The sequence below is a fragment of the Hylaeus volcanicus genome, chromosome 6 (assembly GCF_026283585.1).
Source record: "Hylaeus volcanicus isolate JK05 chromosome 6, UHH_iyHylVolc1.0_haploid, whole genome shotgun sequence".
Lineage (NCBI taxonomy): Eukaryota > Metazoa > Arthropoda > Insecta > Hymenoptera > Colletidae > Hylaeus > Hylaeus volcanicus.
Window position 1 is genome coordinate 1,655,833 of NC_071981.1, and position 11,930 is coordinate 1,667,762.

Here is an 11,930-nt window from a genome sequence, read left to right on the forward strand (position 1 = left end):
GAAATAGCCTCGGCGAAACTTTTCGAACTTTCGTCGAAGTAAGACTGCACGAAGACATGGTGTTACGCTAAAGCGATGTAGAAAAAGTTAAGGAAGGGATTCGGAGACGTGTATGAATCTCGATTTCTTAATGCAAAGAGAAATGTATTAGTTCAAAAAGTAAGAATCATAGAGTTTATCAGTCTCGTTGGTATATTACTATGTTATTATAGTGTTTGATTGACGTAGTTATTTTTAATTAAGTCAAGACAGTCCAGGTGGTCTACAACATTACTGGAGATATCTGAAGCATGAACGACATATATTCTCAACCTGGAACTAGAATGTGGGATCAATTGTAATCTGGTAGGGATTTAGCGGATTCGGTAAGATAATCTTCCCCTAATACCAAGATAAACGGTATTAGCCGTTAAAATCAATTGCAGGCTAATTTGAAGCTCTATGCATATAAGTTAAAAATGCAAATTCAATTTCTATGCAGGCTAATGCATCCGCGTGTGTTCGCCAATCAATTTGGATACTTTCAGTCAGCTGAGATTATCATAATTATCAGGATTATCAGGATTAGCTCATGGTTTCTCTGAAGCTAAATCTGATGGAGAATATTTGAAGTTGTAGTAAAAAATGATAACAGTTCAGATAACCTCTTAACTTAGAAAAATGGATTCAATTTACCGTTTAGTTTGCTGGATATGATCACTTGAATTTCGTGATTTTTCGTCATAAAAGAAAGAAATTTTCTATGATACTTTTGACTGCAAAACAATTTGTACGATACAGATCGAAAGCAAAAATGACGTCAAAGTTTGAAAACAAAACAACAAATCTTTTCAATCATAACTGGTAATCGCTAATGGTTCCTGTAGAGCTAAATCTGACGAAGAATGTTCCGTGTTGCGTTGAATGTTTACAATAAAAGTACGAAATAGTAAACAACCCCCACGCGAATGACGCCAACGTTCGAAAAGAAAAAGAAATGTTTACACTCACAGCTGGCTGGGAATAGTAATTAAATTTCAACGATCAACAAACTATACCTCTTCTGCATGGAGGTCCGAAGCTTAAGCTTTATTAATTTCATGGTGGAAGTTGATCCTTGCTGCAGAATGAAGTTTCGTCCCATGGCAAATGAAGGAATATCGATTACAGGCCTCGAAGGAATTGGCTCGGAAAGGTGTTGAAAAGTTTCACGGCGAATCGCACTCCGTCCGAACTCGCGGAATGTTTTTATTATCAGGAAGCTCCGCTGACAGCCGAGAATTAAAATAAACCGAACTCTCCTTCCCGTGCTTGTGCACTCTTGCCTCATAAACTGGAGATCCTTCGCGGGCCGGCCCCCCCCCCGCACTAGGCGTGAATCCAGCCAGACGAATGAAAACTTTTTCCCTTGATTCGCTCTCTACCTTCTCGACGTCCGTGCTTCTTCGTTTTGCGGCTTGAAATACGTATTCTCTTCAATTATCCCCGACGCGGTCCGAGGAGAAGAATTACAGGCGTCCTTCGTCATTCGTCCACTTTTTTCATTTGTCTGAGATTCGGCTAACCATTTACGATTACAAGCCAGCCTTAACGATACACAAACTTTTTGTCGCTGTAAAATATCAGAGTATAAAAAGAAGACGAATTCGTCAGGCTTCTATTTCGTTCTGATCCTCCAATCTGTCCTCGTTTTTAGAAATGTATAAATTAATCCAAGGCTGATCATTTACGATTACAAGCTACCCTTAACGATGCACAAACTTTTTGTCACTGTAAAATATTTTAACTTACTCTTACTATTATATAAAGAGACAGTGTGTAGCGGTATATGGTTTACAGATGCGCGAGGGTAAAACTGACCGCTTGCAGATGTTAGGTTTTAAGGTAATAAAACCTACCTGGCGTTTGCAAGACGGCAAATTATTTTAACATCCTTAAGAAACCGTTTCCGTAAAATGTGTCCTTCTTTACAACTTCTGCCAGCCATATACCGCCAAGGTCTTTCCGTCCCGAAAGGACCTTATTGCCTACATGTGGCAACCACCTTTGCCAGTCCCGAAAACTCATCGGCTATCCCCGCCAAATTAAGGCGGTGACAAATTCCACCCCCTGTATCTTCGGAAAGGCGTTACCTTTCCGAAGAATACTATAAAGGCAGTGGAATTTGCGGAAGGATTCATTCGGTCGTTCGCTGCTTTCGGGACTCCGAGTCAAGGAATACTTTTCGCGCGCTTTACTCTGTAAAAGTTTTAATTTACATGTTCATTAAAATATATATATATAAATATTAAACTCACGCACAATCATTTTAGTAACCCCAGCTGTTACACAGTGTTTGTATGTACATAAAAATTTCAACAATTACTTAAGCGATTGGTACCAAATTTGAACACTATGTTATTTGAAGAAAAATGATACTACTTCCGCGTACAAATACGCAAGAATATGTTGAGCGCTCTGAGCCTATATCCACTACTTCCGAACTTCCGCTCCCAACCGCTAGGTGGCTGCGCGCGATCGTGCCTACCCGAAAGAGAACTCGCAAATTTTGCATGATGTATACGAGTTAGTTTGATCCGGTGAATCTCCTCAACAAAAAAAAAAAAAAAATTGGAATCTATACCAAGTGCAAAATTGACATGATTACTCACTCATAACCTAGGAAGATGCATGTGATCTAAAACATCCAATCACAATAGAACAAAATGTTGTATATTCTGAAAATCTATAATATCACAAATAAATCCAAATTCTACGATTTGATTCTTTGATAAAAAGAAGACGAATTCGTGAGACTTTCAATTAGTTCCGATCCTCTACTCTGTCCTCGTTGTTAGAAATGTACAAATAAATCTAAGGCTGCCAACCCCCTTCCCCTGACACGCTCATGCAATTGCCTCGAAAACAATGTATCATCGTACTTGAAATTACATTTCGTTGTAGTTATTACTTAATAAATAAAAATCTCGAGGCAGGCCATATTTTCTGGAACACCCTAATATATCTTTGCTCGTCTAGTTTCCGTGCCAATCCATTTATAACTTGCGTCCTATATACAGGGTGCGGTGGTAATCGGAGTACAATAAACAAAGGGAGGCGATTCTTCGTATAAAAATAAATTGAACGCTTGAGAAATGATCCTTTGGCGAGTTTGTTCTCGACAAAATCAATTTTGAAAATTACAATAACACTCGGGAGAAACAACATCTATGTTGAAAAGATGGGGTGGATTAATATTTTTGCTTACAACAATAAACCCTCCCTTTTGTTTACAAAATAAACATTTAAATATCGTTAAACTAAATTATGCTCTGTAATACTGGTACCAACAATAACGTCGTAATTACGCCATACAAAATGGAATGCATAAATCAGTGATGTAAAAAAGCGAAGTGTCAGCTGCGTTGCTAACTTACAATGATAAAAAGATAACAAGAGACAAGTAAAATAAAATAACTAGCCTGTGGGTTTTTACGCCGATCCTTTAACGCATGTAATAGCTTAAGTATCATACACTCCAAATATTTAATTTCCTGAAAATATCACTTACCTTAAATGAAACAGTAACCTAATTTACAGTACTTTCTACTCGTCCGAAGCAATGTGCCTTAGGACATCATTCCTCCTTCTGTAAGAAGCAGGAAAAGGCAACATTGCATCAGTTGCATCGAACATCGTAAATTGCATTTGCTTCTTTTAAGAAACGAAATTCTCTTTCCAATTCCTGGCTAAATGGCATTTCCCTTCTCTAAGAAACGAAAATCTCTTTTCAATTCCTGGATAAATTCGCATTATCTTTCCTCGACGCCCCGTTTTAATAGAGCTTTCCAAAGAGCAGTGCAATTTTATAAAATATCTCACTGTCTAAATAGAATTGTAATGATGTTCAACTGTACAATACGCGAATGTTAAATTGGAACGTTCCCGATTTTCGATGGTTACCCTTACACGCCATGCGTGTTCGCACACGCGCGCGTAAACATCCGCGTTCTAACAATAACAACAAAAAAGGAAATACGAACGAAAGTTGCGAGCGGTGAAAATTCGCAGGCGTGTATAGAAGAAGGTGTAGGCGAATGAAAAAGTGACGACTTAGGATGAAGGTTTTAGCTGCGTGTTTAAAGGAAAGAATAATGGGGAGCGAGCTGAAACGAGCAGGAAAAAGATTGGAATAACGAGGTGGCAGCGTACGAGAAGTAACCAGAGAATTTGCTGAGAAAGGGAAGGATAGAGGAAGGAAGAGATTTAGCTAGCGTGCTGTAGGAGTCGTTAGCATGAAATTCAGAGATAACGTGTATCATACACATCGCGTTGGTACGATGGTATGTCGGAGTGGAGATTTTTAAACTGCAAACAATGGTGTTGGGAGATTTGCCCGTGTATTGCTGTGCCAGCATTGTACACGAGTAGATGACGCGATTATTAACCCTCAGCACTCGGAAGCTTTTCGTGGCTGACCTACTCCATGGCAATTGTAAGCGAAAATGTGAAAATAGAAATCGATTGTGCACAGTGTAGCTTGGAAATTAAATAGTGTAGGTTATGTGAATTTGGAGTGCTCATAATTATGAAAGTGATTTGTCATATATTTCTTGAAAAAAAATTACATTGATTTAATTTAGCTAAAAATAATGTGTTGAGAATTAACTGTTGAACTCATTTTTTTTTTAAATTTGGACTTAGGCCACTTTCGTAATTACAGGCTCATATATTAGGTTGTTGCAAAAGTTTCTTTCGTGACTTGCACCCAGTTATTTTGTGTGACAGTGTTTATATAAATAGACAACCTAATGTTAATGTAAAATTGTTAATGTAAAATTGATAATGTAAAAGTAGTGAAGCAAATTGTGTACGTGTTACTTATTAATGAAATGGGAGAAACTTTTGGGACAACCTAATATTTATTACTTATTTCTATTCCTCGACTGGATAGTTTACAATGGTTTACAAGGGATACCGCATCGGGCCATATTCTCGACACTGATTGATGTTCGAACCGCTTCGTAATGTAGCGTACAAAGAAACGATTTTTCTTCCTTACCTCTACAATCTCGCGATATAATTTATTAACATTATGTAAATTGAATATTTTCTTTCTCCCTTTGGTCGTCGCTTTTTTTTTTTTTTATTTCCCCAGGGATTATTACTCTCCTTTGACTGTTAACCTGACCGGTTGTTTGCTTGAATACTCGAATCAGAAAGTACAAAATGACTATACCTTAGGAGAAAATTACATTACCATGATGAAAGTCGTTAATTACGGAAATGGTACGTATTTTTGTCGGTACATATTTTTGAAAAATGAAGTATCTGCAAGCAATACTTGAAAATATTTCGATCTTGTCCATAGGAAAGTTTCTGGATCAATAGCGTCAACAGAAATAATTTTAATAGACGCAATAGACGTCGTATATTAAACTATACCATAAATCACAGTCACCAGTCAAGCCCAGAGTATAATTACTGTGCTTATCTGGCGTACACATTTATCGTTTCGGGGTGAAGTCCGGAACAAGAAAAGCCACTCAGGACTCCCATAATCGATCTTGCTCCACAGTTAAGAAAATTATCAGCTAATCGGATTAATTGTATTAGTTACTATCATTCTTCGTGATTTAAACGGTTATATCTTTAGCGATGAAGTTAGAAACAAATATTTTAAAGACTTTAAGCAACAGATTACCAGAAGAATTATAAACCAGAAATGAACAGGGCGGTACGAAATGTAAGAAATGATTAATTAAGATGTAAGAAATTTCTTACCTAATCATTTGTGTAAATTATTTATCGCATATGTATTTTATACGAAATAAATCAATAAAGATATATGTAAGAATACGTAACACCTCCATAATTTCTGGAAACAAATAAATTCCTTTCATAGTCGCGACCGATTCCACCATGTAAACTATGTCGCAGCTATCAGTCCATGGCTGTTCGAGCATCGACTTCGTCCGAAGTCCCTTCGTATAGAAGTTTCGCGCGCAAATAGATTGACCGCATAACGCGTGATCCTTCAGTTGCGAGCAAATTACGAGACTCGGTAATTTGCAGCACGGGAGACTGCTTTAACCGCGCTCGACAATCTCGGAAACGTCGCCGACAACGCTGCAAATCGGGCTAAATTATTCAACGATATTTTATAGTTTCCTCATGGAACGGTGCACAGCTACCATGCAAATTCGCGCCATTACATAGAAATGAACCGCATTCGTCAGCCTGATGCATGATTCCCGCTGGACGTTTAAGAGACACTGGTACTTAAACGACCCTCACGGGTCATTACACGTCAAATCGATCGCTTTGTGCTCGATGCTAGATCTTGTTCACGCGCATGTTTTAGTCGCAGCGAAAACAGGGGGAGTTTCTGTCGTCAGTTTGGTACTTTTGATACCGGTTAAAAAATAGGGACTTTTACAGTTGGTCACGTTCTTTGATATTTATTAAGATTATCTACACTAATGCAGATTTCTTTAAAGATTCAAATTGGGACTTTGGAAGTTGGTCACGTTCTTTGATATTTAGTAAAATTATCTACACTAATGCTGATTTCTTTAAAGATTCAAATAGGGACTTTGGAAGTTGGTCATGTTCTTTGATATTTATTAAAATTATCTGCACTAATGCAGACTTCTTGAAAGATTCAAATAGGGACTTTGGAAGTTGGTCACGTTCTTTGATACTTATTAAGATTATCTACACTAATGCAGATTTCTTTAAAGATTCAAATTGGGACTTTGGAAGTTGGTCACGTTCTTTGATATTTAGTAAAATTATCTGCACTAATGCAGATTTCTTTAACGATTCAATTTGAGATATCTTGTACTCCAGATGAAAAGAAAGGCCGGGGTCTTATAGAGTAGGCAGTAGGGGAAACTACCTCCACGGGATTTATGTAATCTGGGTAGTGTCATGTCGAGCACTTGCGCGATCCAGGCGCTTCCCATGTGGCTTAGGAGGGTATGGAGTTTTGGTAGGTAGCCTTCGGCTATGGGAGTCTCACATAGCCTCGAGTTCTCCCCCGGGAACCCGAGCTATGCGTAATGCATTTCCCCACAGTAAAAAAACAAAAGGTGAAAAGAAAGAAAATTGATGAAGAATCTTTTTCATTTATGAAGCCTCTGTGAAACTGTGTAATGATGAAAATTATATGACGTGACATAAATTTATACATGAGACAATGTATGTTGTTTGTACATTGTGTTTCAATCGTCTACAGCATTTTTATTTTTTATTTGATACTTTTGAGATTGTTTATAAAATGTAGCATCTCAATGTTGAAAGTCTGCAGTGCTTTGTACAACTTGGTAGAACTGACTACAATGAATTTTATTAATAAATGCTGGGGAAAAATAATTGATTAGACTCCGCGAAATTTACCATTTTAATCAAATGTTTTCTGTTACATTAAAAAAGGAGTAACTGCTTTTAGGAGTAACGACCATGGCTCCGGGTGCGTCCAGACAGGTTCCGCTCGCTAAGCCGCTTAAAAAACATGAAACGATGAAGAATCAAAACGAACTTTTGTTTTTATCCGTCCTGGAACTTTCCATACATAAATAAGTGATTCAATTCAACTTCTTAAAGCTTCAGTTTCAAAATAAAAAGATGTTTGAAATGGAAGAAGTTGTAGCCAAAATAATTATAAGAAAGATGGTCGTACCTTAGCCAAGATTTCGAGGGAAAATAATACTCGACGTGAGTGATGCGCCGACTACGCTACAATACGCCTAACGTCATCGAGTTTCGACACGTGTGTATCCTTCGATGTTTATCGGCCGCGGGCCGAGCCCGCGCGAATTGCTCGTGAAAACAGATGCGCCTCGCAAATGACCGCCATGTTAATTCAAGGCGGCATTAACAGTATCGCAATCACGTGTAGGCGGATCGAAGGCATTAACGTTTAAATTTAGAAAACCACTCGTAGTACGACGGTGTGTCGTTGTAACGTCCAGCGTGTTCGCCACGCAAGAGGTGTTTACTTATCAATTAGGTTCGCGACATTCTGAGAGTTGGATTCGAGGTTCAAAGTAATCCACCGTCGATGGCTATTGTTTCGTTTGGATTAGGCTAGTCGCATCAAAATGCGGACGAAAGAACTAGTTCCTTATTATATTTTCTTTATTTAGATCTCGAATTTTCAATTATTCCCAATGTAAACAAAATAGGGGTAGTTCGTGAAGAAAGATACGATAATAAAGAAGACGTTTCCGAAGAAAAAAAATTATGCAATACAAACAGTGCAATTACAGTGTAATAAGTATTTCTACAAAAACCAATTCAAAATAAAACATTATATATTTATTTTATTAATAAATTTTAGGGGAAGAAATGATTAACAGTCCTACATATTTTTAGAGTAGAATTTGCGTAAACTAAAGTTTATTATTTCTAATGCTAATCTCTTATTTCTTTTCTTATTCATTTTATTTCAAATTGCTTGCTGTATATTCAAAAGACAAAAGTATAACTGGGACCTTAGAACCGTTTCGTCGATGTGGAAAACTGTAATAAGAGCAAATATAATTCGAACTCTGGGGAGAAATAAGCTCAGAATGAAAGAGGAACATTTTATACAAGAGAGGAATATTCTTAGAAAAACTATGCAAACATTTAACGAACTGTTCTTGCTAAAAGAAAAAAATATGCCAAGTATTGAAAAAGTATTGTTTGAAGTAATCAAGATATATACGATATAATATAAAGAAGAAACGCTTTGCTTTTATGAAATTTTTATGAAATTTTTATGAAATATTTCTTTTAATGATAACTTTTTAACAGTAGAATATTTTTCAATACCGTTTACAATTCCTTGACATAGGTATAAATAAAATAGATAATTTGTAATGAGTGATTAAAGTGAAAATTCTGTTTAAAATGCTTTTCATTGTTTTTTGTGAATTAACAGGTATTCGAGGACGACTGAAGTGGATTTCCGTAATGTAAAGAGTGGTTTCTCGTCTGGAATTGAAAACCAGCAGCTACGAAATACGGTATAGTTGTAAAGTTTGGCCAACGAACATTTGTGCTCGGTTTCATCAAAATTTTCGTCCGACTGTTCGCAGTGCTTCCTCGAAAGCACCAGTCACGAAATTCTTGCTGAAGGAGACTGCCGTAAAATGTTACTATCCCACCTACCATTGCTTGCACAGATAAAATGCACATCATGACAACCGTTGGAAGCTAAATGTCGAAACTTCTTCGTAACATGAACGAGTGGCCAAAGTTACAAAATCGTAACTCGCCAATTACGTCGCTATCGTTAAATATATGCGAAATTTGACGTTATGATCATGGAACGCGTTAGTTGCATTAAATAGAAACAAAGTATTAGGCGTAGAAATTAATCCTGTGCCTTTATATTCAATTATTTATAAATAGAAAATTGAATCTAAATAGAAATTTATTTTATTCTGCAAATGTTGTAACATGAACTTTACTTTCAACCTGTTTTATTTTCTTGGACATTCAAATCTCCTATAAATGCACAAAGATCCGTAGGCTATTTATAACCATACTTTGTGTAAAAATATTCAATCGACGTTTTGTTAGGTTAAATTGCTGAGCTTCTGAATATTCACCCTTTCGTTAATTTTGGTTCGTTAAAATGCAATTGGAATACTTAAATTGTTTACATTGATCCATTCCAAATTGTCAGAGAATCTGTCGTTTGTTGATTTTACTTCATTTGCAAACGGATGCATGTTTGAACTTCCTTTTGCAGCATACAATTATAGGAATAAATCCGGGAAAGATCGATTATATTAAAGTGGCGATGCACCTCTTTTCGCTTCGTTCTCGAAAAGGCGCGTGACGTGACGCGTTATGCGAATTAGTGCGTGTTTGAACAACATACAGACCGAGTTCCGGAAAGCGGTGCAGCTGAAGGCATTTACACTTATCTGCGTGTATTGTATGTTGTGAAGTTTCGATAAACCTCATATACAGGGTGGGGAAAAAGTATGGAAACCCCTAGATATTTCGCGTAAATAAAACAACCCTTAGATATTTCGCGTAAAAGAAAACAAAGGTCACACCTTAGGTAACTCGAGAAATCCAATGGTGACCTTGGATTTGACCTTGAACCTCGATTTCAAGGTCAATTCAAGGTGAACTTGTTTTCTTTTAATGGGAACTATTCAGTTTAATTAAACTAAATTATGTAGGACTTGGAGAGGAAGGACTGAGTTTATATTAGAAGAAGGATATACAGGGTGGGGGAAGAGATTTCTAGGTATCTCGCGAGTTTAAATTTACTCGTTGAAATTTACCTAAAATGTGACCTTTATTTTTTTTGTTTCTAGGGGTTTCCATAATTTTTCATCACCCTGTATATCCTTCTTTTAACACGTAGATCGCCATGTCACTCATATATAGGTGACAGTGCTTTTCACTGAAGAACAAACAAAATTAATTTTGAATGTTCAGTAACAAAGAAAATAAATTTGAATTAAATTCTTAAACTTCGACGGTGTTATAAAAATAAATCTCACAATAAATGTTTGATTATGTAGCTTCCAATAGCCTAGAAACAAAACTTAATCACAATAGAAATTGTGTTAATTAAACTCTGTCCCCCCTCTTCAAGTTCTACATAATTCAATTTAATTTACCTTAGTGCACAGTCAAAAACCATCGCGTCACCTTAAATCATCTACCATAAACTATATATTCACAGGGTAGGAAAAAGTATGGGGTCTTCTAGATATCTCGCAGAGTTTAAATTTACTCGTTGCAATTTACCTAAGTGACCTTTATTTATTTGTTTCATCACTAAACTCGCGAAATATCTTTCCATATTTTTTCCTCATCCCGTATATCCTTCTTCTAATATAAGCTCTGTCCTCCGTCTTCAAGTCCTACATAATTCAATTTAATTTACCTTAGTGCACAGTCAAAAACCATCGCGTCACCTTAAATCATCTACCATAAACTATATATTCACAAAAGAGGCACATTTTACGATAATTCTGCCGCAAAGATGTAAATCACAGAACCGTTTACTTCTCTGTCGCGTCGTAATTGGATTTCAATGTACATCGACCGCCCTAATCGAGTCATCTTTACAGATCAGATGATCTTTACAGACGATTCGATTCAATAAGAGGCATCGTAAACGGTTTACCTTTCTCGCTCGGTGTCCCGAGGTGACGTTTCCTTCCTGCCTTCTTCCCAGGACTCGGGGTTCCACCGCGGTGTCGAGTGCTTAATGTCTCCCCTCGAATGTTTACCTCGGCAAGGACACGCGAAACGGAACTTCGTTTCGTTTCACGAGCCCACACACGCGCGCCATTCGCCCGCGCGGCTCGCGAGTTCCACGAAATCAAAGGAAACTCGATTATCCTTCGGAAAATGTACGGGCCCTGCGAAAACAAACACCGGCTCAGAAATTCAATTTTCGACCATTGAATTGTTACCAGCGAAACGTCACGCCAATCGGGTTCCTCGGACGCGACACCCGAAATCACACGCGCGGAATTTTGATAAGCATCGAACCGACAAAGGGGAAAAATCGCGGAAAGTAAACACAATTAACCCGCGGCGCGATTTTTGCTTTTCGGGCGCGGATTTTTCGAGTTAATTTCGTTGCAAGGACCGATTGCTTGTCAGTCGATGGTGGTGCGATGGGGAAATGATGAAGTTCCTTGTTGTTCGAGGTGAAACGACACCGACGGTTCGACCACGAGGCTTCAGTTCGACGAAATCGAGAGCGCGCCGTAAACTGATGCGAAACTTGGATCCGCCAGAGGATCCACGCTCCCTCGACGCAGTCGCAAAACACGGTGCAATGTTTGTGTCTTCTCTTTCTCCTCTGAATCTCTGGGCACTCTCTTCAACGGACCTTACCCTTAAACTTCCTCTTCAACCACGGAACCGAAAGCATGTCTCGTTGGTATCGAACGTCCTAAGGTTATCTGATCGATAGGATTTGATATTTTTAATTAACGTCG

General features: G+C 37.7%; 1 protein-coding gene across 2 annotated transcripts in view; it reads right to left on the reverse strand.

The window, feature by feature from the left end:
- LOC128879010 (neuropeptide CCHamide-2 receptor-like) overlaps positions 1-11,697 on the reverse strand; it is a 43,599-nt gene extending 31,902 nt beyond the window's left edge. For both annotated transcript variants that reach the window (XM_054127772.1, XM_054127771.1), the window contains exon 1: positions 11,105-11,697. The gene's annotated coding sequence lies outside the window, so the exon portion shown is untranslated. The remainder of the gene's footprint in view (positions 1-11,104) is intronic.
- Positions 11,698-11,930: the final 233 nt, after the last annotated feature.